Source organism: Terrapene carolina, unplaced genomic scaffold (genome assembly GCF_002925995.2).
Source record: "Terrapene carolina triunguis isolate 2854851 unplaced genomic scaffold, T_m_triunguis-2.0 Scaffold374, whole genome shotgun sequence".
Classification (NCBI taxonomy): Eukaryota; Metazoa; Chordata; order Testudines; family Emydidae; genus Terrapene; species Terrapene triunguis.
Window position 1 is genome coordinate 18076245 of NW_020664725.1, and position 5696 is coordinate 18081940.

General features: G+C 43.5%; 1 long non-coding RNA gene across 1 annotated transcript; it reads left to right on the forward strand.

The window, feature by feature from the left end:
• The first annotated feature begins 142 nt into the window (after positions 1 to 142).
• Positions 143 to 3641, forward strand: LOC112111763. The gene is made up of 3 exons (XR_002908518.1): positions 143 to 632; positions 1701 to 1751; positions 2902 to 3641. It is a non-coding gene; the product is annotated as an uncharacterized LOC112111763 (long non-coding RNA).
• Positions 3642 to 5696: the final 2055 nt, after the last annotated feature.

Below are 5696 nucleotides of genomic sequence, written 5' to 3' on the forward strand. Positions count from 1 at the left end.
GCTGCTCCCTGCGGGCCTGCCCGAGGCCCGCCAGCTCCTCCTCCTCGCGTCACTTAAACCTCCGCTGCCCTGGACAACACGGGCTCCCTGCCTCCCTCCCGGGCCGGGGCCGGGGCCGGAGCCGGAGCTGCACCGCGCGGCGGGGGGCGCGCTGGGTTGTGCGCGGTTTCTTCGCGCACACGCGCCGCCATCTCCAGCCGCGAGGCTGGGCGCGCGATTTCTAATCGGCGTGAAACGCGGCTTCACGTGTAACTGAGGCGCCCCCGACACGCCGCGAGACAGCCGCCCCCTCCCCGCGAGGGCCGCGCGCCCTCTCACGTGGGCGGGTAAAAACCGCCGTAACCGAGTGTCAGGGAAGCGGGGCGAGAGGCGTGAGGGAGTTTCACGAGCAGGGAAGCGAGACTGTGCGGGTCGTAACAGCGCCCAGCCAGCCAGCCCCCTTCTGCTGCGTTCATTAATGAAGTACCGTTAAACGGCTGCTTTCAAGGAGTCCCCGCGGCTCTCCTCCCTCCCTCCCTCAGCGATTCTCAGCAATAAACCCAAGGAAACCCCAGTAAAACCAGTCCTGAGAGAGAGACTTTAAACAGCTGCCTTAACATTCATCCAAGACGAGGGAGCGAGTGGCCCTCCAGGTGAGACAGGGACTTGGTTGGTACACTTCTGAGTTAAGCGTCCCCCTACCTACCCCCTCTTCATTAATTTTCCTTGAAGTAATTCCACGTGCAGAAATAGAACAATGGCTTTTTTTTAATCATCCTTTCATCCAAATGCGAACTACTGTCGCTATTCCAACAGATTTAGAGCCAGATTTAGTGTGATTGTTTCCTCCGCGGTGATATAGTTTTAAAATTAGCGACTTTAAATATGAAAGCAGAGTTAAGTCTCATTTCTACACTGATAGTAATTATGAGATTGTGAAACTATTCCTGGCCAGCATGAAATAATTCTATTAAGGTAACTTTTAAAGTGAGTCAAATAGAAGTAAGAGTCAGACAACAAAACCATTGGTGACATTGGTTGAGACTACTTAGTACAGCAAGTTATTTTCTCAGTTATAAGGATCAGCTGACCAGGATTTTCCTTCTATCCTTAATTAGAAATGAACATTTGTAGCAACAAATATATTTGACAAAGGACAAAAATATTTCAGTTTTGCTGCCCCCACGCTATATTTAATCTCAGCTGGAAAAATATTGAGTGCTAATGGGGAAAAAATAATTTGGAAACTAAAGCTCACTGTTGAACATGAAGGAAAAATGAATTTTAAAAATTAGATTATTTAAAAGGAAAACTTGTCTTAATAGTACACTTAGTTGCAAAATAGAAAGAAAACAGTAATTTAGTAAGCAAAATAATTTGGATATATTCCCAAAGTATTTAAACTTAGTACTCAAGTTCCTATGTCCATCACTCTCCCTGCTTAATTTGTTATAACTATTGAAACCACTTTAGAATTCAAGGTTATTTTTATTTATTCTTACATCGGTCAGCACTTATAGCTGTTCTGATCTCAACACAAACTTTTTCTCCATGCCTTGTGCCTTCCTTTTATGCTCTCCCACTTAACCAATTAGCACTTTAATTACTTGGCTGCATTGTGGCTTTTAAACCATTAGTTACTAAGACACTAACACATCATTAGTCAATAAAGTACCAAAAAATTAACATTCAAACTATAAATGTTTAATTTTGTATGGCAGGACCAGGAAGAAACCTCTGAAGACATCCGGGAACACAGGAAAAGCAGATTTGTAAGTACTATCAGGGCCAAATTTAGGGCCAGGCGACAGCCGGGGCATCAGGCTTGGGGTGCTGTTTTTGTTAGTGACAAAAGGGAAAATAGAATGCTAGAAGTAAAATGTGTCAGGTATTCTGTATGTAGTTTCATTGTTCACTAACCTCCTAGAATGTTCTGGACCTTTGTAGAATCTCATCGAACCTTCTAGACTTTCAGACAACTACATTTTCCTTGAACCTCCTAGAATGTTGTCAGCCATGCCCTCTTGGGTATATAAGGGGCAGGGTGTCGCCGGTCAATCTTATATGACAGGGATCAATCATGCATGCAAATCGTGCATCAAACTCGTGAAATGGGCTACAAATGCAATAAAAAATAAGGTATTCAAAAGTTTAACAAATGGAGGTGGGAGGGAGGGCGCTGGAGACGTTTCTCGCCTGGGGCACCCTTTGGTCAAGGGCTGGCCTTGAGTACTATATCTGAAACTTTCACCCACAGAGCCTTGTATTTGATAAGGGTTGGTCTCAGGCATAAGTATGGTAGGTGCTGGAGGGCCTTGCAGTTCTATGCCAGTGATGTGCTGGAGGAAACTCTTTGGCATCAGAATAATAGAAAGGGGTCCCAAGTGCATGGAGAGTTGATTTTCCGGCTTCGGAGGGAGTCAGCCCCTCTCTGGATACTGCTAACGTATCCCTGCCAAGGATTATTTATTTCCATGTATTGTGTTCTGCTAATCAACATAGTATGTTTTTTCAGAAAGAAAATATGTTTCTAGCTAAATGCACTTCATACACATTTGATGCCCAGTAGTCCTGCCTTCTTCATGAACTTTATTTAAATGAGAACATAAATGGATTCACCAGTCTCTCACCAAGTCTGTCCATTAGCTCATCCTGGTACATGGGGGGGAAAAAATTGTGGGAATCCCTTGTTAAAATAATCAGTAGTATAGTGTTCTGTGCTGACTCCAGAATTCACAGGCCAGCTCAGCCTTTTCCTCTGGCAGTGAGGTTGGTGAGTCTGGAAAGCTTATGCTCAAATACATTTGTTAGTCTCTAAGGTGCCACAAGTACTCCTGTTCTTTTTACTGTTACACCAGCCAGTCTCTGGTGATGGAACAAGAAGGTGAAAATATCGCTTAACCTTTTTTTCTTTTTACCTAGGTCCTGCAGGCCAAAAGGCTAACCCTGTGTAGTAGATGTTGTCTGATGGAGGCTGGTAGCTGGGGTATTGATTAACTTAACTGTGAGAACTTCTGTGGATAATTCAGAGTGCAAGTGGGATGTACAGATGTAATAATTTGGGAATCTGTCAGTACAAATTTATGAATTCTGGATGATATTGTTATGAAAGATGCTGTATCATGAATGCCTAGATGTATGTGTATCCATCATGTCTTCCTAGCATGACAGCATGTCTTCCTCATACTGAGTACAGTAGGAAATACTTAAAGTTAATGACAATACTTTGGTCACAATATTATTCTAAAAAGTAAAAACTAGCTGCATCCTTGGGAGACCAGTTTTATTTTACCCCTCTGAAGGGAGTAGGGAAATAAAGGAGCAGAACAAAAAATGGCCAAGTGTCCAGGAGAGGTTTAATAAACACAGAGGAACCAGACAGGAAGAGGAAGTGTGGGGGTAGGAAAGAGTAAGGTGATCATGGAAGCTGGGCAACGACTTCATGAGGGAGAAACAACACAACAGGCAAAAAGTCTGCATGAGGCAGGGGACGCTCTGCCTGCCTTCCTGGCCGCAAATGGTCCCCCCGAGGACTCACAAATGAAGAGCTAGTGACGGATATTGCGGTTTAAGATGTTTATTGTTTTGTATGATCTGTACTCTGCTGTGTTTGAAGAGTATTAAGGTGTTAGTCTCTGTGGAGTGTGCTACGTTCTTCACAGTTACAGTGTATCCAGAGACAATTAAACCGTAACCAGAAGCTTTGCACCTTTGCAGTGTGAAGGAGGGAGAGGGTGTGTTTAAGCAACTGGGCTATCTTGGGGCTCAGCGCTTGTCCTGGGGGCCTAGGTCAGGTGGGCTGAAGAGCTCCATTTCTGTGAAGGGATAACTGAGAGTCAAAGAGATACCAGGGAGGACAAAGTTCTGCAGCCTGATGAGACCCAGCGAAGCTTAAAACACCCAGGAAGTCAGAGGCTTAGATTACCCTCACAGCTTGTGGTCTCTGGGGATCCAGTCACTTATGTGGGTTGCCCACCTATTGTCTTGCCTGTGGACTACATGACCTGCCCATCTCTGCTTTGCGTCATACATCGCCTGCACTACATCAGTCACCTCTGTATGCCTTCTGATCTCATTTGGTAAAATTCTTCTGCCAAACAGCCATACAAAGCAGAATAAACCAGGAAACTACCTTTAAAAAACAAAAAAAACCCTCTTATATAAGCACTAACTACTATCTAATAACACATCCATTAAATTCTCAACCCAACTAGTACATTTCCATAAACTATGATCCATATACCCAATGTATCCGCTACCTAGAGAGAAGCTACCAGCACATCGCTCTGGAGTGAGTCTTTAACTCTCACATTCCTCAAATACCCCTTCTCCAGGCAGGCTAGTAAGTCTCTGAGTCTTTCAGGACATTTAATCTCCCTCTCTGATCTTCTCAGTATCTCCCCCTTTCATTAGAGTCTGAGTTCTCTTGTTGCTTGTTTCTCCTTTGTCCATTGATAATAAACAAAGTAGTGCCAGAGTCCACATCGCCTGTCAATGTTTTTTAACTTTCTGGGATTACTCTTAGATTCCTTCGATTATGCCAATATTTGTCCCCTTGGTCTGTCTGGAGTACATAAATTCTTGGATGCAGCTGTTCTTTAACGGTATCCCGTTAGCCCCCAGTATTAGAGGTGTGAGTCCTCAGGCGCACTCTATCACCTGGGCTAAGAGATGGGAGATCACGGGCCCTTTTGTCAAAATAATATTTCTGCTTCCACTTCTGATTTTCTTTCATCTTCTGTATGATTTCATTGTCATGAGATTTCAGCACATTATCATTGATGGGATCTGATCTTTCTTCCCACTAACAGCTGAGCTGAAGAAGAGCCATTCTCTAGAGGTGTACTTCAGTAAACCAATAAAACTTTATGCAAATCACCCCCATTGTCAAAAGTCTTTTTCATAAGGTTCTTTACTGTTCATATAGACCTTTCCACAAATCCATTCAGTTGGGGGTAATTTGGACTTTTTGTGATTGAAAACTCCAATTTATGCCAAATTGGCTAAAATCTGCACTGGAGAATTGTGGCCCATTATTGCTAAAGACTTCATGTGGATTTCCATGTCTGGAAAATACTCCTTCATGCTGGCTACCACTGACTTACTACTAGTACTGTGTAGTGTGCAAATTTCTGAATACAGGGAATAATAATCTGTGACTATTAAATAATCCTGTGATTGCCAGTTAAATAAAGTCAGTGCCTACCTTCTCATAAAGCCTTTGTGGAAGTGGGTAAGGTCTCGGTGACTCTGCCCGCTGGCGTGGCTTGTATTTCAAGCATAAAAAGCAGTTTCCTACCATATTAGCAATGTTGTGATTGATCCACAGCCAATACATCACCTCTCATGCTCGTTGTTTGCACTTCTAAATCCCTAAACGACTTTGGATATTCGGTAGCACTTCTTTCTGGAGGCTCACTGGTATTACAACCTTGCTGCCCTTATAGTCACCCCATCTATCTCAGCAAATTCATGTCTGCAGTTCTAATAGTCTCTTATACTTGGACAGCAACTGCTTATTTCTTCAGGCCAGCTTTAATTATCACTTCTTTCAGGATCCCCAATAATTCCCCTCTCTCTTGTTTCCCCTCTTATTTGCTGTAATTTTTTGTTAGCTATGTGAATTGACTTTACAATCAGATCTACAAAGGCTTGCATCTCTATCTCTGAGGCCTTCTCTGGTTTCGTAACAGGAGTCACCACTTTGGAAAGTGCAT